This window comes from Chelonia mydas, chromosome 8, assembly GCF_015237465.2.
Source record: "Chelonia mydas isolate rCheMyd1 chromosome 8, rCheMyd1.pri.v2, whole genome shotgun sequence".
NCBI lineage: Eukaryota > Metazoa > Chordata > Testudines > Cheloniidae > Chelonia > Chelonia mydas.
In genome coordinates this window covers 88,034,652-88,059,883 of record NC_057854.1, presented here as the reverse complement: position 1 = coordinate 88,059,883, position 25,232 = coordinate 88,034,652, and the positions used below count along the sequence as shown (strand labels likewise).

The 25,232-nt window shown below is 41.7% G+C and overlaps 1 protein-coding gene across 3 annotated transcripts in view; it reads right to left on the bottom strand.

Moving 5' to 3' along the window:
• JAK1 (Janus kinase 1) overlaps nucleotides 1–16,196 on the bottom strand; it is a 105,712-nt gene extending 89,516 nt beyond the window's left edge. The window contains exon 1 of one of the 3 annotated variants that reach the window (XM_037907909.2): nucleotides 15,703–16,196. The gene's annotated coding sequence lies outside the window, so the exon portion shown is untranslated. The remainder of the gene's footprint in view (nucleotides 1–15,702) is intronic. The other 2 variants (XM_037907910.2, XM_043521546.1) reach the window with 2 other exon arrangements.
• Between the last annotated feature and the right edge of the window lie 9,036 nt (nucleotides 16,197–25,232).

Below are 25,232 nucleotides of genomic sequence, written 5' to 3'. Positions count from 1 at the left end.
GGGGGTTGGGTCACCTTAAGTCCTCTAGCAAAACCAGCTGCCAGGGAGGACCAGACTTTGCAGGCCATTTCTGTTATTTCCAAGATAAAAGACAATGGAGGAGAGTGGGGAGAATTTTAAGGCTTTCATACTGTTCATACATTTAAGCAAAAAAAAAAAAAAAAAAAGCAAACCCCAATTTAAAAAATCCTTTGCGGGTCACCTTTAAACTGGGTGTCTAGCCTACCCCATCATTTTCTCACCATTAATTCTCTAGTGAGATCACAAATAAGATAGCCAATTGCTTTTTGTACGTTATTTGCTTTTGTCTTGTCCTTATCACATTTGCCTAATATGAAAATAAATCTTGGCATCAGTAAGGATTCCAACCAGCATTCTTGTAACAGCAGTGTTCTTCTTTCGCTTGAGGGGAAAAATAGACTCCTAGCATACTGCTGCTATGCAAACTTTGGTTATTTGTCATAGGTGTTGCAATTGAGGCAGGGGACACAATAGCTCCGCCCAAATATAAGCTGTCTATGATAGATGCTCTTGTTTTAACTAACTTGCTTTTGAGTCAGAGCCCAAATTAAAGTATTGAACAGCCAATATATCAAGGGGGTCTATGCTAGAAAATTAGGTTGGCATAATTACAACACTCAGGAGTGTGAAAAATCCACGCGCAGAGCGAGGTAGTTAAGCTGACCCAAGTCTCCATGCAGACAGCACTAGGTCAATGGAAGAATTCTTCCATCAACTTAGGTACCGCCTCTCAGGGAGGTGGATTACCTATACCGACGGTAGTGTCTACACTGAAGCACTGCAGCATTGTAGCTGAGCCCCTGTAGCATTTCAAGTGTACACAAGTTCCAAGTCTCAGAGGGTATATCTACACAGCAAGCCATATCCCGCAGCAGCGAGACTCAGGCTCACGCTAGAGCACTAAAAACAGATGTGTAGATGTTCGGTTTGGGCTTGGCTGCTGAAGCCCATCCGCTCTTTTAGGCTTCAGAGCCTCAGCTCCAGCCCAAGCGCAAATGTCTACATAGCTATTTTTAGCGCCATACTGTGAGCCTGAGTCGGAAGACCCAGGTTCTGAGGCTCGCTGCTGCAGGCTCCTGCTTGCTATGGAGACCTATCCTAAGAAGCCCAGCTGTCAGTTCTGAAACGTCAAAGGTTATGTAGAGGTACCTAGTTTCAGTCCTTCTATCCTACTCTGCTGTCTCCAACTCAAAACAGGTTAAATAAAATAAGGTTAGCCACAGAACTTTACTGCAAGATAAAATCAGCACAACCAACCCAAAGGCTCATGCCAACGCTTGGTTGGGACTCTTGGGAAGTATACTGCTGTTACAGACATCCTTATATCACCTGTTCAGGTTAGGGTTCAGGATGACAAGGCATAGACGCTGACACGGTGGGTGCTCTGGGGCTGGACCACCCACAGAAAAAAAAAATAGTGGGTGCTCAGCACCCACCAGCCACCCATCAATCAGTTGTTTGGCAGGCCCCACCAATCAGCTCCTCCCTCCCTCTCCCCTCCCCCCTGTGCCTCCTGCCCACCACAGATCAGCTGTTTGGCAGGAGGGGAGGTGCTGGAGGGGGGAGGGGCAGGAAGAGGCAGAGCGAGGGGGGAGCGTACTTGGAGGAGGGGGTGGAGCTGGGGTGGGAACGGTGGGGCGGAGCCTTGGGGAGCGGGTAGAGTGGAGGCATGAAAAGGCTGGGTGGAGGCGGAGCAGGGGCAGAAGGAGGTGGGGCTAGGGTGGGGTTTGTGGGGCGGGGGGGAGGCAGAGCAGGAGTGGAGCACCCCGGACGAAAGCTGAAAGTCAGCACCTGTGTCACAAGGAACCTCAAGTATATTAACTTTTGAAGGGTTACCACATGGTAGTAAGGGCACATCTTTTATTTCAAATTAAAATTATAAATCAATGTTCTATTCCCTTTTTGCAACAAGATGAGTCTGATTCATCCTTTGTGGATTAGTCAACAAAAAATACAATTACAGTGGGACAGATATTGTTTTCCTGTTTGCTACAGGGGAAATGGGTATGGATTCATTATAAGAATTTCCAGCTAATAAAAGTGAAGCAGTTTGAAAAATATAGTTTCACTTGGAACATTAGCAGGCTAGTTTTCATCAATTTAAGTTTAATGTAGGAGTTAGAGCATGGATGGGCAAATATGGCCCGTGGGCTGTATCCGGTACCATCAGGGCTTTGGATCTGGCCCACGGGATTGCCACACACACACCCCACGCCACTCCCAGAAGCGGCCAGCACCACATCCCAGCGGTCCCTGGGGGAATGGGGGGCCAGGGGGCTCCGTGTGCTGCTCTCACCTGCAGGCACTGCCTGCGCAGCTCCCATTGGCCGGGAACAGAGAACCACGGCCAAAGGGAGCTTCAGGGGAGGTACCCACGCGGAGCCCTCTGCCTCCCCCTTCTCCAGGGGCCGCAGGGATGTGGTGCCGGCCGCTTCCGGGAGCGGCGTGGGGCCAGGGCAGGCAGGGAGCCCGCGTTAGCCCTGCTGCACGCTGCTGCCACCCTGGAGCCGCTCAATGTAAGGGGCGCCAGGCAGAAGCCTGCACCCCAAACCGCTCCTGGCACCCTGAATCCCCTGCAGCACCCTGCACCCCTCCTGCACTGAGCCCCCTGCCGCACCCCGCACCCCTCCTGAACCCCAACCCCCTGTCCTGAGCCACCTTGTACAACCCGCACCCCTCCTGCGCCCCAATCCCTTGCCCTGAGCCCCTTCCTGCACACCACACTCCCTCCCGCACCCCAACCCTCTGCCCCAGCCCTACATTCATGGCCCTGCATGCAATTTCCCCACCCAGATGTGGCCCTCAGGCCAAAAAGTTTGCCCACCCCTGAGTTAGAGGATGATGATTAATGACTACCACTAATCACTTATTTTAATAAAAGATCTCAATTCCCTGTAAATTCCTACTATGCCAGTTGTCACAATGGGTGAACAATTGGTACTACCCTCTACAATCCCTTCTCAGAATATTTCTCAGAATAGTTCTGCTAAAGTGATCAACAATGAAATGGCAGTGATACTTGAGTTGCCATTAGGGTTCAGAGTCACTAATCATTTGAACAACAGTAGCTGTTAGAGGCCACAACAGTTCAGGGCTCTACTGTAGTAGACACGGTACAAACATATATAGGGCCCTACCAAACTAGCGGCCATGAAAAACGCATCACAGACCATGGAATCTGGTCATCCCCCCTGTGACATCTGTGAAATCAGATTTCATGAGGAGACCAGCATTTCTCAAACTGTGGGGTCCCGACACAAAATGGTGTTGAAGGGGGGGTTGGTTGTAAGGTTATTTTAGGGGCATCATGGTATTGCCACCTTTACTTTGCTGCCTTCAGAGCTGGGCAGCGGAGAGCGGCAGCTGTTGGCCAGGCGCTCAGCTCTGAAGACAGCACCACCGGAAGCATCAGCGCAGAAGTAAAGGTAGCAGTACCGCAACCCTCCCTACAATAACCTTGCAAACACCCCCCTGCCCATTTCTTCTTGGGTCAGGACCCCTACAATTACAACACTGTGAAATCTCAGATTTAAATAGCTGAAATCATGAAATTTACTATTTTTATGTATTTTTACTATTCCTATGACCGTGAAATTGGTAGGGCCCAAAACATACAGTATAAGACAGTCCCTGCCCCTCAGAGCTTCTGGGTGTTAAAGCTCCCAGTGGGAGCTTTCCAACATCAATTACAGTCAAGCACCTAGCTCCCACTGGAAACAAAAACAAGAGAAAGGTGCCTAAGCCTGTCAGACAGTCAGAGTGTAAGGAGAAAAAGGCAGAGAGGAGAAGTGACTTGCTCAAGGCTAGACAGCAGATACGTTGCAGAGCTAAGATCAGAACACAGGTCTTTCGACTCCCCCTCCAAGAATTAACGCTCCATTGGTAAGCGGAGGATTCAGTCCACACCTATTTCAGGTGTTTCAATCAGTATGCAGACTCAAGGAGACCAGAGCTACATCTATTCATAATCTTAAGCTTAGTTAGAAATTTAACTTTTTAAAACTTAAATAGGTCAGAAGCCAGAAACATGTCAGTATGACATACCACTGAATACTGGACAAGCCAAGTCCAACAGCTGACACCTCCCTCCCCTTTAAGTAAATCACCACATTCAAATGAGTAAGATTCCAAACACTTAAAACACAAAGTTATCAACTGTCAGTACCTGTTGTGGTTTTGTTAGCCTGCTACAGCGTACTACTTGTTTAACACCTAGTTAACATTAGGCTGTTCTTGCTATTTTTGGAGCTCAGCAGCAGCAGAGCTGGATTAGAACTGTGACCTGTTATGCTGGGTCACTGGGGTTTCTCTGCTATAAGCATTTTTAGCAAAAGTGAGTATCTCTTATATCAACATGGAAAAACTCATATCCATGTAGGTGAAAGAAAATATAATGTTCTTATCCTTCAATGGGCATTGGAGTCACTGGATCCTGTGTAAACATTCCCTTTGAATCTTTAAGGGCCAGTTTCAAATATGTTCCTGTCATAAATATAAAGGGAAGGGTAAACCCCTTTAAAATCCCTCCTGGCCAGAGGAAAAATCCTCTCACCTGTAAAGGGTTAAGAAGCTAAAGGTAACCTCGCTGGCACCTGACCAAAATGACCAATGAGGAGACAAGATACTTTCAAAAGCTGGGAGGAAGGAGAGAAACAAAGTGTCCGTGTCTCTCTGTCGGTATGCTGCTTTGCCGGGGATAGAACAGGAATGGAGTCTTAGAACTTTTAGTAAGCAATCTAGCTAGGTATGCGCTAGATTATGATTTCTTTAAATGGCTGAGAAAAGAATTGTGCTGAATAGAATGACTATTTCGGTCTGTGTGTCTTTTTTGTAACTTAAGGTTTTGCCTAGAGGGATTCTCTATGTTTTGAATCTAATTACCCTGTAAGGTACCTACCATCCTGATTTTACAGGGGTGATTCCTTTACTCCTATTTACTTTTATTTCTATTAAAAGTCTTCTTGTAAGAAAACTGAATGCTTTTTCATTGTTCTCAGATCCAAGGGTTTGGGTCTCTGGTCACCTATGCAAATTGGTGAGGATTTTTACCAAACCTTTCCCAGGGTTTGGGAAGGATTTTGGGGGGGAAAGACGTGTCCAAACTACATTTCCCAGTAAACCCAGTTAGAGTTTGGTGGTGGCAGTGGTTATTCCAAGGACAAAGGATAAAATTAATTTGTACCTTGGGGAAAACTTGGGGAAGTTTTAACCTAAGCTGGTAAAAGTAAGCTTAGGAGGTTTTCATGCAGGTCCCCACATCTGTACCCTAGAGTTCAGAGGGGGGGGGAACCTTGACAGTTCCTATCAAAGAAAAAACTGCAGTCAGTACCCCCACTCATTTGTTTTCACTGGCTTCTCAGCCACTTCCTCCCTTAGTTCAGCATAATTTGAATTTTGTCTGCTAACTTAATCCTATAACTTCCCACCCTTTCCTTTCCCTCATTTTATCTGCAGAAAAAGAACAGTCCAGCAAAAGACACCTATTAAAAAGATCAACAAGTGTTAACAATTACTTATGATACAACTCATCTGAATAAAGAGATTTATATTCATGTCAATGTTGGCATCAGAAATATCCAGACAAGTACCAACTGTGACAAAAACAAGCTATTATAATGAAGGATGACAAAAGCAAGATATGAAAAGTGACTCATTTTGTATTGCTCTAAATGGAATTTGTTCTTCCAATTATTTCTTCCAACTTAACATTTATTTTCTATTAGTTATTTATTAGATAGCTTACGACCCTACTTAGCCAATCAGAGACAGAAGGGCTTTGGAGCGGAGCCCGGAGCTGGAGCACAGAGCAGTGGAGCTGCAGGTTTTTGCCTCCCAGAGCTGGAGCAGAGCCGGAGCACAGAAAATCTTGACTGCTCCACTGCTCCAGTTTTTGTGTTTTTTTTTTTGTTTTTTTTTTTTCTTCATTTTCAATCCAAAATGAATGATATTTAGCAAGAAAGTCCTAAAGGTGACAAAGTTTCAGATTGTATAAAAATTGATATTAACAGCTACTTTACCACTTTATGTAAAGTGTCACAGTTATTCTCACTTCAGCCAAAATCAAGATTTAATGTATAGATACAAAATTACAGAGTTTTTTGGAGATATGTTTTATTAAAGAATCAGATAATTATCAGACTTCCAGCAACACTGCAGACTGCTCCCACCCTTGTGCCAAGGTTAGGCAAGTACATACTCACATAGATTAGTTAGATTAATATGTGTTGATACTTCTTTTGTAAGGGTTGATCAATGAGATGCGCTGAGTGCTGTGATTATGGAAAAGTGTGACGCAAGACGCAACATTTAAGATATCACAAACAGGTATATTACAAAAAAAATGTTTTTGTTTATTGATATATTAAGATATCGCAAGAGATATTAACCACTTAAGCTCATTTCTCACACAGGCTCCCGTTACTGGTACATGTGTTCATTTGTACATGGTCCTTTATCACTCTGGCGGACTTATTTTATGCGTCATCTGTTCAACGGTCTTTTGGTAGCATTGTTTGTAATTTTAAATTTGCTGAAAAAGTTGCATGCAGCAGGCATATAAATATACAGTAAACATTTTTGCATAAATTAGGAATGATTTCTGTGATATATCCAGATGGACTGGAAAATGTCCAACACAACTTTGGGCGTGAATCGTTAGGTCATTTTAAGGAAAAACATTTCTGTAAAATTCTTCCTAAGGCAGCTACAGTCCCTTCAAGGAGGTGATGAAAAGTTATTTTCTGATTAATATCTCAAACGCTTTAATATAAAGTAATGAAATTGTCTGTGTCTTAGCGTTAGTATGTGCTACCATATTACATTATCCAAAATTATTTAAACCATAGGCATCCCAAACTGGTGGTTGGTCATTTTTTATTTCATATTTCAAGAAAGGCTTGTCGTCGACTGCCCCTGGCTACGAGCGGTAATATTATGTTCCATAATAAGTTAATAATTTTTGGTTATTATTTATTACATTTAAAATTTATGGTTCCAATATTGAAAAATAAGTAAAATTGTTTGTATCATTCTAAGCATCTAAGCAGATTAAAAATTTTAAACAGTTTTCTCAGAAATGGTTAATTATACAAAATAAATTAAGAGTACCATTTTAATGCATGTTTTAGCATTAAATCATATTCCAAGGTTGTAGCTGTTAAACAGTCGAAGATTTAAAAAATATTAAATAAAATTGGCCCAGTCCCCCCCAGTTCACGATGCCTGTAGTTTAAATAATTTTATTTGAATGATTTTGTACGACAGAACGTTGGAAATAAACTTTAAAGGGAAAGCAGATTCAAACTGCAAGCACAGTCCTTTTAGTAAGGAGCAAATTTTCAGAAATATGTTTTTCCTTCATTAGGCTGGAAACATTATACAAGTTAGAATCTGTTATTTGCTCTATCGTGTATAATGTTTCCAGCCTGATGAAGGAAAAACATATTTCTGAAAATTTGCTCTCTTTACTAAAAGGACTGTGCTTGCAATTTGAATCCGCTTTCCCGTTAACGTTCATTTTCAACCTTGTAATGTGTAGCCTCATTACTTCCCAACAATTAATGTTGTAGAACAGCGATAGCACGTACTAACACTACAGCACATACCAAATTTCATTGATATATCTATATTAAAAGTGTTTTTGAGATATTAATTAAAAAGTTGGAAAATATTTCAAATATTTTTACAGCAAAATTTCATAAGTACTAACTTGCAATTTATAAAAAATTTATATTAAAAATACTTCATTAAAACTGCAAGAAACATGTTAAAATATTAAAATATACTTTAATCATAATTTTGTGTAAAAAGAAAATGGAATCGTTTTTGTCCAGAAAATCCAAAATAAATTTGAAGTACCTTAAGTGGTTAAGATATCACAAGCAGGTACATTATTAAAAAAAAAAAAAAAATGTAATGCTTTTGTCCATCGCTTTTCGAAGATCATAACAAGAAATATTTGGATGCGGTAGCAGCACAAGAAGATTTGGCCATGGCTTCAACCAAAAAAAAAAATCAAATCTGCCTCCCCAATGATTGATAGCTGATTTACAGAAAAGGATCTCAACGACGTCTTTACTTTTGAATTTGAAAAGCCCAAATTTGGGCTTTTGGGAAAAGCAAAGGAGAAATCAGCAACATGCAAGGTGGAAGAGGAAGTGAATGGTGAGCTCAAACCATGTAGCTTCAGGACAAGTGAAGCGAGTGCCGTGAAAAGTTTCAACCTTTGGCGGTATGTAAAACGTAACCATCCTGAAAACTTTGTGGTTCTGGTTACAAAAAAGGACCAGGAAGATGAGGCAAAACAGAAAGCTGACACGTCTAAACGACATTCATCTGGCTCTTTGAAAACTCCTGGAGAAAAGATTTTTTGTGGAGCTTCATCTGAAAAGAAACCCAAAATTCAGCAAACAAAACTTGACTTATATTTGAAGTCCTCAAAGGTTACAGACACCATGGATGCCAATACTTTCTGTGAAGGGCTGATGGAAATGGTTTGCCTGAGCTTAACACCGCTCACTACTTCAGGCTAAAGAACAAAGGATTCCAAAAATTTGCAGGTGAAATGGGTCAGCAGCTTGGCGTTTCGAAGGGGCACAATGCGGTTCGTCATTTAGTTGTCAGCACAGCTGAGTCTGGTCGCGAAGAGCTCAAGAAAGCTTTGGATCAAAAATTGTGCTACCTGAAAATGGATGCCGCAACCCGTGGAAACAGAAATTTCCTTGCAATCAATGCTCAGTACTACGAAGAAGGAAAAGAAAGCTGGTAAAAACACTGGACATAATCGACACTGAAGGGCGTCACAATTCTTCGTATGTGAAAAATCAAGTAAAAACTATTTTAGAAAAATTTGGGATCAGTGAAGTGCAAGTGCTGAGCATCTGCATTGACAATGCAGCAAACATGACATATGCCATCAAAAATTTCAGCAAGGACAATGAAACTATTTCTACCTCTGAGAACAGGGATGTGGACAGAACTGAAGCTATTTTGCCTGATGAAGGAACTAAAGGAATGGATGAAATCAAACTCAACATGGATGCTGCTGCGCAATGCGACCCTAGCCTCATACTTCCAACATGGCTTCATGAGGACGACTGAAAAGTCCAACTGATGAGGTGTGGTATTAACACTCTTCAGTTGGCAATCTGGGATGGACTAAACAAAGAACATGTGAAAAAATTTCTGGCAAAAATCTGACAAGTCATTGTCAAATTACGAACACCAAGTATTCGAAGTGTTCTGCTTGATCTACATGGGGTAACTCAATCATTGGATACTGTGACTCGTTGGGGTTCAACATTTGTGATTGATCGGCTTTTCATTTTTCAAGCTTACGGTGAACAACTGGCTGCTGCTGGAACAAGAGAACTCAAGTTAACAAAAGCTGAATGGGACAAAGTGAAGAACCTGCGAGACCTCTTGGCAAAACGAAACCAAGCAACCGTGAATCTTCAAGCTGTTGATGTAACCCCGGGAGTTTTAATGAAGGAATAGTGAAAACTGTCAAAATTCCTGCAAGAAAATGGTGGACAAATTGCAGAAGGAATTCTATCCTCCATGCAGAAACGCAAAGAGAAGCTTTTTGACAATATTCATTTCCTTGCTGATGTTTATGTTGACCCATGGTATCGGATTCTTCTTACCTCAAGGGAAATACCAAAGGCAAAGGAAGGACTCCTTGATATTGCTGACTGGAAAAACAAAATCTATTGCTACATTTGAACTCGGCGAAAGAGGTTGAAGAAAACGGAACACAATGAAAGGAGTCATCCACAATCAAATTTGCAGTTTCTGAAAGTTCACATCCTTCAGAAATAGCAGGCTGTTCTCAAACTTCCGTCTCCACTCTGAACTTGTTCGACCATCCATCCCTGAAACGTCTTCAACCATCACAGGGAAATGGAAATAATTCAAGCACCAATTCTTCAGAAGATGACGCCTTCGAAAAGAAACTGGATAAAGAAAGACGCCGGCGAGTTTCTGCGATTCATAATTGTAATGAAGATTGTGAGGCGATGGAGTCTATTGGTAGGCTAAAAGTTAAGTCTGTTTTTGAGGCAATTCACAGCTACCCACACCGCATTCAGGCTGCCTGTAGAATTGCTTAGAGCATACCAACAACTCAAGCTAGTGTAGAGCGATGTTTTCGGCTTTAAAGTTAATTTTAAATTATTTGCGGCAGGCTATGAAAGACTACTTGATTGCTGCAATTTTTTACAGAATGAATTATGAATTATTCTAGTTTGTATCATTGACATTTAAATTGTTTTAAAAGTCTGAATAAAAATGTTTTTTCAAAATTACAGTATGCACTTTTTTTATTTAGTTAAAAATTAATTTAATTTGATTCTGAGTGCAGAGTCTGAGTGAAGCTGGAGCAGTCACTATTGGTGCCGAAGCTCAGCTGGAGCGGAGCAATTCAAAAAACCGGAATAAGAGACACCTTGTCAATCTGATTTTTTTTTTTTTTGTCAGTTTCCTAATTATTCTAAAAAAGTCTCCTAGTCTGTGAAAGACTCATATAACTAGACAAACAGAAGGAAATGTTGACAGTGACCATATACAAACTACTGTCAAAACCACAAAGCAATTTAATAGAATAATTTTTCCTATAATTTTTCATTTTTAATAACTGTAGGTATTGTAACAGCAAGTTTAAAAAGAAGTCTGTGAATTTTAAAAAAAATCTTTCGTCCCTTTGACTATTTTACTCCTGAGTTCTCAAAATCCTACCTCTTGAGGTTCAGGTACCTCTTCTTTTGTTTGTTCTATTCTCCTAGTAAGATGGATTTTGGTATCCTTCAAGCCCTTTAAAAATCTTTATTGTTGAACAGAGCAAGCAGAAAGCATTATAACTATCTGAATCATATGTCAAAACAGTAAAAGCAATTTGCTCTAAATGCAGCAAGTGTTTGTTTGCTATTACCCCAGACCTGAAAAAAATTAACTGCTTCCTGAGTACTCTAGAGATTTTATGATTGTGAATACACCAAGGATTTTATTATTGTGTTAAAGCTTATATTATTCCTGTAAGGAACCGCAACTTTTGGAGAGGAAAGGGAAGAAAAGCTCAAATGCTGCCAATTTATCATTCAAAGGATTATCTTCTCCTCCACATGCACACAGCTCCTTAATACTGAAGGGCAAATATACTTCCTACTGTTCATTAACTACTAATAGATGAGGTATGGGGCCAGAACCAAGACCACGGATCCAAACTCCTTTGAGATCAGCATCTAAACTTTGCAGCTCAGGCTCCTCTCTATAAATTAACTCTTTTAGTTTGTAAACCTGCTTTTTAGCTCATAGGTTTTAGGCTTCATGAAGAATACCAATTTTGTCATGTTTTCAGTGTAAAATATGTATATCTCCTCCAGCTCAGGCTGGATGTATGATCAAACTTACAAATATAAATTGTGTGTGTGTGTGTGTGTGTGTATTTTTAATTTTTTATTTTTTTTTACCTGTACTTACCAAAATAATCCAAACACTTTGCTGTTTAGAAAAATTCAGAATAAGCTCTGAGGTAGAATGTCTGAGGACTCTCTTATGGAGTTTCTCCACGATTCTGTGGAAGGGGTGGGGAGGTAGTACTATCCCTAATAAGCTGGAGAGCCCACCCTCAAACTGGCAGAACCCCAAAGACCTGCATGGATTCTACTGGATTTAGTTCAACACTGGATCTGACCCATGGCACCCTTCATACATCCCCACCAAACTGTGGCAGCATGGTTATCCAGGAATCCCTTTGGAGTGCGCTTCAGAAAAAAGAATGCAGCTTAAAGTCTTTGAAGCTGGGGGGAGGAGGAGGTAGGGAGATATGTGCATCCCTCCTACTCTTCCCTCTGTGTAGACCTCAGATTCCAGAATCTCCCTATAAGGCCTTGAAGACTGTATTGTGGTGGTGGCTTATACTTCCACATAGGAAGGGGGAAGCCTGTGCATGGATTTGAGAGAGATCCAGGCACTAGTTTGCAACACTATAAAATGCACTAACATTTCTATAGCTTTTACAAATTTCATTTGATCACAGCACAAACAGTCTTTGTGAAAGCACCTTTCCCAGTAAGCGTCTTCCACTCATCCAATAAAGAACCCTATGTAACTCTAACTTTCATTCAGCCTAGATGTGTGGAAAATACTTCCATTGGAAGTATGCAAGAGTATTAGAAACGTTATTGTGGATTTCACCTTCCTGAAGTAAACAAAAGGAGACTAATAAAACAAGGATTGGTTTGACTTCAAAAGTTGTCATCTCTTTTCATAATATGTCAAGAAAAATTCCCAATAAAAGCTTTGTTTTTCATTTTGTAATTTAGACACCAGTTTGTTTTCCTATTAGGTACTTATGTGGGGGTTTTTACTTCCTGCATTTTAGCACTATTTTAATAAAGACCATAAATAAATTAATATGGAAATACTCAACTGTTCCCAAAATCTGTTAATACACCTCTACCCCAATATAACGCAATCCGACATAACACGAATTCAGATATAACGCAGTAAAGCAGCACTCCAGGGGCGGGGGGCTGCGCGCTCTGGTGAATCAAAGCAAGTTTGATATAACGCGGTTTCACCTACAACACAGTAAGATTTTTTTGGCTCCCGAGGACAGGGTAGAGGTGTACTTCTAATTTCAGAATCAGATTCTCTTTTAGAACCATATTTTAATATTAGTTACTTTTAAAGAGGATTCATATCTTATTCTTTGAATACTAAGATTTCTTGAATTTAATGAAATTATTCTTTCCAGTTTTAAACATGTTTATATTCTTCAATAAGTTATTTAAACTGTTTAACACTTTGATTGTTTAAGCACAGTATAGTAAACTTTTTCTAACCCCCTCCCAAGAAAAACTCCGCGGTTTGTGGACTTGCTCTGTACAAGATTAACAAATTCTTCTTATAGGAATCTGATGAAATGCCTTGCAAATATTGTGAATCCCAACTGGAAAGTAGATGGCATTCGCAAAATAGAAAGGGAACTGTGGGAATATGTGTGCAAATGATATTTTAATATTCCACATTTGATAGCAGTCTAATCTTATTTATGACACAAGAATCAAATTCTTTTTCTGATCTTCCAAAGTTATTTCAATGCATTTACTGCTCCAGTCTAGTTAATCTGCTTTGTATTTATAGCAGCACGTACCATGTAATGCCATCTAGTACAAACTGAGCTCAAGGTGCAATTTCCTGCACACTTAAAAAGTGCCTGGAGGAAGTGCCTACCACTCCCCATATATGGTCACAACAGAACTGAGTGCACACTGTCCACTAGCGATTAAGCGGCATCTAAGATATGTAATGGTACTTAACCAGAGTCAGGGAACTTGTACTTTGATTTTGCCCCAAAGAGCCTGTATGAAGTCTCTTGTACAGAAAATGTAATTTGTCAAAGCAAGCCTCTGGAGTTAAAATTAAAAAAAGCTGAAAAACCTCAATCAAAATACCTTCTCAAATGTAATGCTTAGCTCAGTACAAACCCAAACTCTCTGAATGCCGGCTTAGTTGTGGGTTGGTTGTATCCTCCACATTTTCAGGGCCTGAAGCACTATTTCCATGGCATCTGTAAGCTATGCCGGACTGAATCTCCTTATTACCCAAACACCCAATTTTTCAAACAAAGGATTCTAATGTACGCTGAAACCTTCATAAGACTGGTACTATTTGTAACCAGACTGAGTTTAAGCATGTTTCATATTGAAAGACTGCTGTGTAGTCTCTGTTCTAGTCCCCCATATACTTAAGCGTGGGGATTGACCTATTTTAGTAAATATTTTACAATTAATCATTTTCTACGTCTGTAGTCTATTACTAGACTCTGAGTACATATATTTTTTAAATAGTCTCCTCCTGACTTGACTGTAGTGTTTATACTGCTAACACTGATAGTTAATTCTGTTAGATGTTTGGGGTGCAGGTACTTGGATGGGGCTGAAGATCAGATGTGATGTGCCAGTTAGGCAATTCACCCATTCTATCTCAATGCTCGCCCAACAAGAGCTAGTTCGGACGCTTTATAGTTACTGTCTTTAAAATGCACAATAAACTAGAGATTATGAAGGGTGCCAGGAGAGAGCATCTTCTCTTTAACCAAAAAAAGAGGTACAACACTGGCAGTGACAATGCTAACTCGGGCCCAATCCTGCAAACATTTTGTAAATAGCATTTGCCAGACCTGGTCCTTAGTCTGCACAAGTAAAACCAAAACTAAAAATAATCATGTTTCAAAGCATTTGGCTTCATTTACCTAAAGTAAACTATGCCCAAAAAAAAACACCACCAGCTGATGTTGTGGAAGACCTGTGATCTTGAAATTAGTTAATGTGGGTCCTTTCTGGCTCGTGCATCTCCACCAAGAAATTCTTGCATTTGTAAAATTTTACTCCAGCTCGCATCAACAAGCATTTTTGTCTTCTTTTTCATAGCTTTGGTTCATCTAACAGATTTTTAAAAAATTCTTTAAAAAATATTCAGCTATTGCACTTTAAATTCACCCTACCTTAATCTGAATTAACTTTCAAGTGTAGACAAGCCCTGAGTATCACAAGGAACATATTTTGTGAGCAAAAAGGTGCCATTTTTACACATCTTTCCTGACCATAACACTTTAAACTACCACAACCTGTGACATGAAGTAGCAAATTTAACAGGTTTTTCCAACATCACTATACATGGCATCAAACAGAAAATTAACTAAGTGTGATGGGTGTCAACATCTCAGAGATGGGAAAATTTATGTATTGCCAACATTACCAAGATTCCTGCCCACAAGAATTTAGAGATATAGACTTTAACAGGTTGCATTTTCTTATCAAAACTTCTAAACTCAATGTAAAAATGTCACTTTTTAGGGTGCATTTATAGTCAGTCAAGCGTTGAGTCCCTTGTGAGCTTCCACCTGGACCACCTATTCCTTTCTGCAAAGAACAGTTCCTTTTTCCTACTTCATGCTTAACATTTCAACTTGTATACTTCCTTGTTCTGATACACCTAGCCCTTATTATGGTGGCTTGTCTTCTAAGTCAATATTTTCCAAGAGTTACAGCTTGCTTCCCCGTTCACCCACCCCAAACGTTCCCTAAAGTACACATCTGCAAGGTATAAAAATCGAGTCCAGATCAACTGTTTTAAGAGCAACTGCAATAAGTACCAAACACCCAGGACGAATTATTCTTGAATGTTTATGCATATCCTACAGAACTGGGGCAGGGGCGAAGTTTGATCCTTCTCACTGCATTCTGGTTACTGGGATGTGTGAAAACTAGTCCGAGTAATCAGATGGGGGGGGGGGGGGGGCTTGCCTCAAATACAACCGCCTGGAGAACACAGGATGTTCTTGCACGATATAAACAGGATGTCAGCCATAGCGCTTCTGGCTGGGCTGTGAAAATCCAAATTGCAAAGGCAGCTTTTTTGAGGGGGATGTTTAACTCTTGATCTCCCGTCTTAAACTCAAGGCCACACCAAAGCCCCTTGCCGCCCAGCGCAGCCCCGCTCCTGCGCCGCCGTCCCCCCCCGCCCCAGCTCTGCGGCCCCCTAGCTGGCGGTTCGCTCTGTCCTGGGCTCCCCCTCCGCCGCCCTGCCTGGGCTTCCAGGGGCAGCCCGCGCGGCCCGGGGGGCGCCCAGCTCATCGCACCCGGCCTCAGCCGCGCTCCGCTTCCCGGGCTCACTCACCGCTTCCGCGTGCGGCTTCCAGGCGGCGACGGGAGAGTGGCTGGGTGCGGGGGGGTTGGGGGAGCCCGGCCGCCCCGCTTCGCTCACTCGCTGCCCGGCATGGCCCCGGGCCGGAGGGGCTCCCTGTCCGTGGGCGCTCGAGGCGACGGGAAGAGCGAGCAGCGCTGGCTCCGCGGCAGCCTCGTCTCCTCCTGGCTCAGCGCAGACAGCTCGCTCCAGTCTCAGGCTGTCCCGCGGGGCCTGCGCATGCGCACGGCGTCTGTCCGTCCCCCCCCCCCCTCCAATGCCTTAAGGTGGACTGGTCCTTTCTTCCTGTCCCCCCCCTCCGCCCCTTGTCGCCTTCCGCCGGGGGACAGACCCTCGGCCCCCACCCTCAGCCCATGAGGATGGAGGGACACCAGCCGCCGCCGCCGCCTGGATCGCCCGCTGCGGGGGGGCAGACCCCGGAGCCTCAGCCGGGACACTCCCGCAGATGGCGGCCCCCTGGCTGTCCGCCTCTAGGGGCAAGGGGCCGCCGAAGCAGCTATAAGGAGCCCCCGGGCGTTACGTGGCGTTTGCTGAGGGCTGGCAGGGTGCTCGGCGCTGAGCACAGCACGGGAAGCGATATGGGGGCTGCCCTGGTGGGCTTTGCAATGGAAGGCTGGTCCCGCAGAGACCAAAGAGACTTGCATAGCAGCACACAAGAGGAGCAGGGAGATTTCTGAGCTCTAGGGTTGCGTATTTCCCGCACAGGAGGTTGGTTTATCAGGTGCACCAATTGAGTCACTAATGCCCAAGAAGTCACTCCATACAATTCAGCCTGAAATGCTCTGATAGGGGAGCCTTCCAGCGACATCCTACTTCAAGAAGGAAAGGTGGGAGATGGGGGAAATGGGGGTTGGTAAAGGTCGGAAGGTAACAGGACAGAAAGATCTGACAAAGAGAGGTTGCTAAAGATAGCTTATTACAAAATAGCCTTAACTAATAACAATTATGGAAGCAGGGCTGGAAGGAACCTGGAGTGGTCATCTAGTCCAGCCACCTGCAGTTAGGCAGGACCAAATAAACCAGACCATCCCTGGCAGTTGTTTGTCCAACCTGTTCCTAAAAACCTTTAGCGATGGGGATTCCACACCCTCTCTTAGAAGCCTATTCCAGTGCTTAACTATCCTTTTAGTTAGATAGTTTTCCCCTAATATTTAACCTAAATCTCCATTGCTGGCGCTGCAGAGTCAACTCCATTGCTTTCCCTTCAGTGGACATGGAGAGCCAGTGACCACAATCCTCTTTATAACAGCCCTAAACTTATTTTTATCATTTTTTTTTTTGCTTTCCTCTGGCCTCTTTCCAATTTATCCACATCTTTCCTAAAGTGTGGTGCCCAGAACTGGACACAATAATCCATCTGAGGCCTCACCAGTGCCAAGTAGAACACAGGAATATTACCTTCCAAATACAATACTCCTGTTAATACACCACAAAGTACAATGAAAAGGTGCTCAATTGAATCGGTTTATAAGTTGCTCAGATTCCAGAGAGGTGGGTTTGATGTAAAGACCTAGACTGATAAGCTAAGATCTTACAAGTCATTCCATGCAGACAGATCCCCACCAAAGTAATCAGGGCTCTCTGCAGACAAATGGGTCCACCCACCTGGAGCACCTTGCATGATCTGGGCCATAGCAAGAATTTGTTCAAGACAAAGTGTCATTTTTAAAGTGGAAAATACAGCCAAAGTGGTGTTAATAGGATAAAACTCAAACTCTGGCAAGTAAGATGGAAGATAAAGTGACATTTAAAAAATCAATATGCAAAGATACAAAGCAAAAAAGTAAATAAAAAAACAAGAAGCTCATAAGCAAGTCTGTGCATTTGCTAGACCACCAGGTGACACAGAGGACAACTGAGTATAAAGAGATTTTTCAGACAGTTGCATAAGTCTTTACTACAGCCAATGATGAGGAAATGTTGCTGTTTTCACAATTACAGAAGTGTAGATACTAGTAAAGATAGATTTATCAAGGAGATCAAAGAGTATATTGAGAAATTAAATGGCCTAAAGCACCCAGGTTAGATGGATTGATCCAAAAATTCTTGAAGGAACTGAAGAATGTAATATCTGAGCTTCTGAAAAAAGCTCTTGAAGGAACTGAAGAATACAACATCTGAGCTTTTGAAAAAAACACACCCTATCATTAGGACCAGGACTGGGAAGGACCAACACACTGTACTCCTAACAATCCCCAAATCCTGAAAACTAAGCTGTTAAAGAAAATCAGAACAAATTCAACAAGCACAGAATTGCGTGTGACTTATTTTACAGTAGGGATTTGAACCAGCAGCAGAGAATTCTGTAGACCCAGCTCACTTTTGGAGCCCCATTTAAGTTAGTGGGTACCCCCACAAGACTTTGCTACTGTGTGTGGGGGGGCTTATAGGAGAGATGGGCTGATCTTAAAAGACCACCCTCTTGCTTTTCATCTTGAAGAGAGAGGCTGAGACTAGGTGAGGTTCACACACCCCTTTTACTCTCACTTCACAGAAACTGGGGTAATTACTATACCCTCCATCTTCATTGAGGTAGGGACTGGGATCCCAAAGATCAGCTAGTGAGAAGTCCCTAGTTAGATTAGGGAGAGAGGATGAGACTAGGCTACAAGAAAACACACATGTTTTGCTCCGTCCTTTGGAGATGGGGCAAAAGATGTATCTCAGAACCATGGAGGGAGTAGGGCAGATGGCAACTCTTAGGAAGAATGCATAGGATTGGGAAATATACTGAGGGGCGAAGTGAACATCTCAGAAATGGGCACAGGAAACTTTTGCATGAAGAGGATAGTTTTGGATGAGGAGAAGGTGTCTATATTTTGGGGGGAAAGCTCATGGGGGTGGAATACTAAGATTTCTAAATGGAAGATAGGGCCACCATTATCTTCTGCTCTCCAGAGAGGAATATAGGAAATGGCCATTAGTAGTCCCCTCTTATGTATCCCCCCAAAGTAGAGCTGGATGGTCCATGCTTCTTTTGATGTACCTTATAAATAAGTAGCTGTAAGCAGGTTTCAGAGTAACAGCCGTGTTAGTCTGTATTCGCAAAAAGAAAAGGAGTACTTGTGGCACCTTAGAGACTAACCAATAAATTGGCAGTTCTTCAGTTCTCACCTTACTGAGAGTGAGAGAGTCACTCAATTAATATAATCTTTACAACTCCAAATTTAACATATTTTTAGCACACACAGAATGATAGTTTTGCATCCTCTTTTAGGAGTATTATTTCGTCTCTCATTACACAAGAGTTAGGCAAGTAGGTTTCGTTAACATTCGTGGGAGTTGTGTGTTCATTTGTGTCCCAAAGAGAGAATTTAGTATACCTCTTAATCTTAATTTAGTTAGTCTCTTCATTGGAGGTTCAAACTATCTCATACTCAGGTGAAACGGCATGAATGGAAGTAATACATTTAAATTAGGAAAAACTCGAAGCCCCAGTTTAATCAAATGGGGTTTTTGTTGGTTTTTGTTTTTTCGTTTTGCTAGTCTTGCATAAAGCCACAAATTGCTGTTTATTTTTGTGTTGGTTTCTTTGGTTCATACACCTGACATTTTGAAATATCTGCCCAAAGCAGATGCCATGATAAAACTGATTTCTTTGAAATGTGATGGATCTCCACAGCAGGAGACTAAAACTCCCAGCACTCCACTGTACATCCCCTTTCTCTTGGCTAAACAGGAACTACATTTCCCATTAGCCATGTCCCTTGCCAGGAAAGGGGAAAGGTCCTGATTCTGAACCAAGAAGTAGCTGGGCTCTATTTGGAAGTGGGAGCAGTATGCAGCAGGGAGCTGGAGAGAAGCCTCGGGAACTGTGGACGGAGCTGCATGTGGAATGGGCTGTGACTACTGGACATCACAGCTGGGTGCAGATCTGTGTGAGATTTATGGGGGAACAACAGTGTATGAAGAGGAAACCAGTACTCCGGGGTCCCAATGAGAACCACTAACTGAGCCTGGATTGGAAACCTGCAGATGCTTACTTGCTGGAATAGAGACTGTACTGAAGAGGAAATCCCAGGCACTAGGACTGAAGAGCCTTGGCTCTCAATTGGACTGCCCCAGAGACCCAAACAGAACCACTATTGCTCTCTTGAACTGTAACTGTTTAAGCCTCTCTACCTAGGGCATTTGCAACTTTTCCTCTTTCCTGCCAGCCCTAGTAAAAACCTTTTCCTTGGCCATGTATCTGAGTGGGTATTGAGACCCACCAATATCCTGCTGAAACATCTATTGGGCACGCTACTGGCACCTAGGGGTTTGGGCTACAGTAACAATTTATTTTAGTTTAACCAGACTGTAGTGATAAAATATCTTTGTCGAGGTCTTCTCATGTTAAAGAGAGCAGTTTTATGTACTAGTATTTCAACAGAACATGCTTTAGTGGCAAAGATTCACTACTCTAAACTGGATGCCAAATATATCTGACTGATAATAAATGTAACTTATCTTTCTCATGCCTCAGCTTTCTCTCCTTGATTCTGATCTGTTACTTTTGTAAATGACCCAAAGTCCTTAATCTACCAAAGGGTATACTCTGTAGAATAGTCTTCTTTTATATAACTATATTGCAGAAGAATTACTGGAAGATTACTCAATATAAGGGAAACATCACTGCACTGTCATTGGAGTAGTCATATTTTATATTCCAGTAATTAATTTTTTTTCCATTGGAACCATACTATTCATGAACTAAGAATCACTTAATTCTGACATTCCTATTTGTCTTTTATTGCAATCTTAAAAAAACCCCAGACAAACTAATTGTGACTGCATGTTTTAAATGCCCAAATTAGGGGAAATTTTGTATTTGTATCTGTATCAGGGTCTAATTCTGTTTGTCCTCTCTATTTAATCAGTTATGCTAAATAAATTTAATATCAAGTCTTCTCATAACATCCTTGTTTATTTCGCAACAAAAGGAGGAAAAGGTTTTAACATCTGACTGACATCAGCTTAAGGTGGATTCAAAATCTACCCTGCGTATTGTTTTTTTCCGATCTCAGATATTACCGATTGACTTGCATGTATTTTTTCTTCTCCACAAAGATTCTGAATCTCGGGTGCATTGAAGTATGGCGATAAATTTGAAAATGTAGGTCTACATTTCCACATATTGTAGATCACACCTTAACTTCTGTAAAGAAAATTGTGATGTGTAATAAGTTTGGCCTTTGCTGTACAAGACAAACACTTCTATCTTTCAGTAAACCAAGTCACCCTTTCAGATATCCCTAATTATGATGGATGTTGCTACACAAATTTGGTGAAATAAACAATCATGAAGGTGACTTTCCAGAAGAGTTGTTCACACGACAATACATTCTCCAGCGGTTAAAGTTCCCTGCAGGAATTTTATTTTATTTTTATTTTTATTTTTTTTCCCCTAGCACGGTGAGAAGAAGCAACCTCCAGCGCCCACCGCCCGAATTCTGTTGTGCTGGATCCAGAATTGTAGACGTGCCCCCTCTCTTGGCTAACCAGCCAATACTATTCTGGTGGTATAAAAATCCCAGCTCCAGGCGTGAACCCTTTGAACAATAGGACCCAGCGGCTGCAGCAGTCCAATCACCAGGCGGTTCCCGGCTGTCGTGAGCAGTAGTCTTGTGTTAAAAGGCTACGTAACTGCCAGAAAGTGTGTGTGGGGGCAGCTGCAGGGAAGGACGGGGCTTTACCGAAAGTGGAATCCTGCTCGCTGCGTTCTGACCTAAGAGCTTGGAGTTCCCATCAAGTATCGATTCGGTTCAGACGAATAGATCAGGTTTCATACGTGCCGCGGACTTCGTTCTTTGCTCGGCGCTTTGCGGGGTGGCAGAAGTTCAACCTAGAACTAAAAAGAACAGGAGGCCTTGTGGCACCTTAGAGACGAGCACATTTATTTGAGCATAAGCTTTCGTGAGCTGCAGCTCACTGCATCGGATGAAGTCTGTAGGTGAAGCTGTTCCCCGTTCTGTTTACATCCCCTAACGTGCTAATTCATTCCCTCTGAACTCTGTGCTCCCTGGCCTCACCGGTTGTGTAGCGCCCTGTTATCCCATGTCCGAGCTGAGTGGCCGGTGGTGCGTTGCATGCCCACTATTTGCAGAGCCGCAGTTTCAGGGACTAACCCTGTGAATACTCCTGACAATAGTCTCAGCAGCAGTAGTAGGTTCTTTGCCTGGTAGGAAGCGTTTGCAGCACAGGAATGGATCTTCAATTAGTAATCACGGTGTGATTCTTCATGGTAAATGGCACCAGGGGGATGTAAGAATAATTTAAATTAACTCTTTATATTGTGGGTTATCCGGTGGCACCTTAAAGCCTAACAGATTTATTTGGGCAGAAGCTTCTGCCCAAATATACCTGTTTGGCTTTAAGGTGCCACCGGACTCCTCGTTGTTTTTGTGCGTACAGACTAACATGGCTACCCCTCTGATTCTTTATATTGTGCCTACTTTGGCCTCAGACGGCCTATCTCATTTTTACGATTGCTAATTTTCTACATGATGATTAATTTGACCTGGATGGGGGGAAAAATAGTAGTTTTGGGGGAGAGAATCTGGAAATTTCAACAAATCTGAAAGTGCTTTTCATCCTGTTGTGTTTTGCAGTGGCCTGGTTTTAATTTTCTGCATTTCTGAACATGGAATTTTTTTCAACTAAAAATACTTATTTTAAATGAATGAACCATTTAAAAAAAATAAAAAACCTACCGTGTGGCTAAGCTGACCAGTCAGGTGTTTTATGGGGGCAATATAGTGAAGCAGAAATGGAAGACAACATTTCTTAGAAATACCAATGGGTTACTTTTTTTCTTTTTTCATTAAACAAATTTCTAATGGAAAAATTTAGCAACTGAAAAATTTGAAAAAATTTGAAAGATTTTTCCAAAAAATTTGCTTTTGAAAAAAGGCCAAATTTTGATTTGAAAAAATGTATTTAAAAAATTCTGACCAGGTCTGGGAATAATAATGAATCCAATTATAGAAAATGTATATTTTAAAATAAATTATTCGCACTCTGACTTCCTGGATCTTTGTTCCATACTTGATCCACTAAGAACTTCATGTATTTGCCACTGTAAAATACCAAATAGAAACTGAATCTAATACTCCAATTACGCACATCACTTCTCTATTGGCTTTACTACTTGTATGTCTCCTGCTGCAAACAATGGCAGTCACCTCTCCATATCTATCACAAAGTAAGGTTTCAATTCAGTGTTCCTTTTTCAGTCAAAATGCCAATTGGTTTCAATATAAGCTTGCATGTGCAAGACCAGGCATGGACGAATTGGCCCAAAAACTCACTTCCAGAGTAAAAAAACAGAAATATGTATGCTCTTATCCAGTGCTCATTTATTCTTATGAAAATAATGAATACTTATTAAAAACTACCCTTCCTCTCACCTCTGAGAATGAGCCAGAAAATGTCACTTTGTGCCTTTTAAAAGTATTATTGATATTTTTCTTAGCTATATAGCAATATTGTAGTTTGATCACTTTTCTTTATTGCTGTGTTGGAACTGTACAATTGATAAATTTAAAGGGCCAGAGTCTCCACCCATTTAAATGGGCATGACAGTATTGACTTCAATCACTGATGTGTTAGAGGGGACTCCTGGCCCTCCAGTTCAAGAGGAGATTGAATAATGTCACTGCCCTGATGGAGTTTATCCCTTCTTTGATACTGATTGCTCGTTACTGCCAGAAATGAATTATGAAAACAGTTTTGATAACTTGTTTTTAACCTTCAGAATAATCTAGATTGCACAAAGCAGGCATTTTCAAAAAGTTTCCCCTCTCTCCTGGGATCTTCTCCAGCCTCCATCTTCAGGTTATACCAGCTGAACGACATTCTGTGCTATGCTATTAATATGTTGTTGATGGAATAATTTTCAGGTACAAAGTTTCAGAGTAACAGCCGTGTTAGTCTGTATTCGTAAAAAGAAAAGGAGTACTTGTGGCACCTTAGAGACTAACCAGTTTATTTGAGCATGAGCTTTCGTGAGCTACAGCTCACTTCATCGGATGCATAGCATCTGAGCTTTCGTGAGCTACAGCTCACTTCATCGGATGCATAGCATCCGATGAAGTGAGCTGTAGCTCACGAAAGCTCATGCTCAAATAAACTGGTTAGTCTCTAAGGTGCCACAAGTACTCCTTTTCTTTTTACAGGTACAAAGTATAAATACTGCTAGCGTCATCGGAGCACGTTTCCTCATTTCCTGATTTATGGCCATTAGAAATACGTTTTGTTTTCAACAAGAGATGCCCCACATTAATCCCTTGTGTGTGGAGTTTAATCACTGGCAAAGAGGGAAATCTTTTGCTTGGTACACATGTTAAATATCAGCCTGACATCACTGGGGCTGAAACTTTTAAATCAGTGATACTCAGCCTGTGCTCTTAAAAAAAATATGTGGTTCCTCAAGGCCTTGCTTGTAGCTCTTATGGTGACCTTTGATCCAACTAGGGTTTCTATATCTTTGGTTACATGTGAGAGGAAAATTGTTGAGCTCCTGGGATTAATCCCCATCTCTCCCAGAACCTAGGAAGGGATAGGGAAAAGCGGGGAGTGGAACATTTTCAACACAGGCACACCTTACTAAACACAACCTTACAGGGTTTGCAGCCCAAGGATTGCTACCTCATGAAAAAGGCCCAGATAGTAAAACTGACTAGTCTACCTCCATTTTCTAAGATGAGTAAAATACAAAGTATAGAAAATAGTATAAATAATAATAGTATTTGTATAGTGCTTTTCATGTTGAAAGCACTTTCCAAATATTATGTAATTAATGCTCACAGCACCACTGTGGAGCAGGTCAGAAATATTATTCCAATTTTATTAGTAGGGAAACTGAGGTAGAGATGTTATGACACACAAATCCACAGATGTTCTGTAAGGTTTAGGATTAGAACTCAGTTCCTGTGTCCACTTAAGGCCATGACACCACATCTCTTTAGCTCTCTTCCTGTATTCAGACTCACCCTTGCATCATCTGACTGCACTGCTTTCACTGCTCATCCTTTTGTTCCTGCCAATCTTACCCACTACTTTTCGTGTTGGTGATGAGACCAGTCTTCCAAGGTTGCCTTCTGTGCTCATTAACATTTGGACTTATTATTCACGCTTTGCAATCAGTGGTTGTTTCCAGTACACAACAAATGAAGCTGGAAATATTTCTATCTGCCCGTGAACTCTGAAGGTACAAAGAAAGGAGCTTTGAATGCCAAATGGAAGGTGAACAGCTGACAAAAACAGAATATTATTCCAGTGGAAAGAATGCATAATGGGCTTCGGCTAGAATTTATCTGTATAGCTAGTGCCCGAGAGACCAGGTGTAACAATACCTAGAGGTCTAGGGTAAAATTATCAAAAGCATCTAAGAGATGTAGGATCCTAAATCTATTTTAAAAAGTGACTTAGGAGCCCAAGTCTTTCAATTAAACTTAGGCCCAGATCCTCAAAGCCCTTTAAGAGTGATTTCAATGGGAGTTAGGCCCAGATTATAAGGGCCT